Source organism: Python bivittatus, unplaced genomic scaffold, assembly GCF_059951505.1.
Source record: "Python bivittatus isolate LINGU-HERP-01145 unplaced genomic scaffold, Pbiv_v1 ctg000980_np1212, whole genome shotgun sequence".
In the NCBI taxonomy this organism is placed as follows: Eukaryota; Metazoa; Chordata; class Lepidosauria; order Squamata; family Pythonidae; genus Python; species Python bivittatus.
Window position 1 is genome coordinate 65728664 of NW_028277125.1, and position 386 is coordinate 65729049.

Sequence of the window (386 nt, forward strand, 5' to 3'; positions counted from 1 at the left end):
ATAATAGCTGTCACTACATTTTAGTAGCATTATCTCTTCTCTGAGATCACCACAGAGACATCAACAGCAAAGTGGAGTTGAATCAACCCCACCCAAGAGGAAAAGCATTGTAAGTGACAGCAATGGAAATTCTCCCGTAGGTGGGCTCCCGCCGGGAAGTCCTTCTAATGAACTTCTCTGACGCGTCTGTTTCAGCACCATATATCTTGGACAGCTCCCTGCCCGCCCGGCTCAAGCTAGAGACCAATTGGCGTTATACTGCTAGCCTAACGAATCACCGAACTGATTCGTTAGGAAAAGTCGGGTCGAACCTGTGCCTTTCTGTGACCCTCCCTTCCCCACTTGGTGCTAATTCTCCAGCTTCAGTCCGTCTCCTGGCCCCGGTA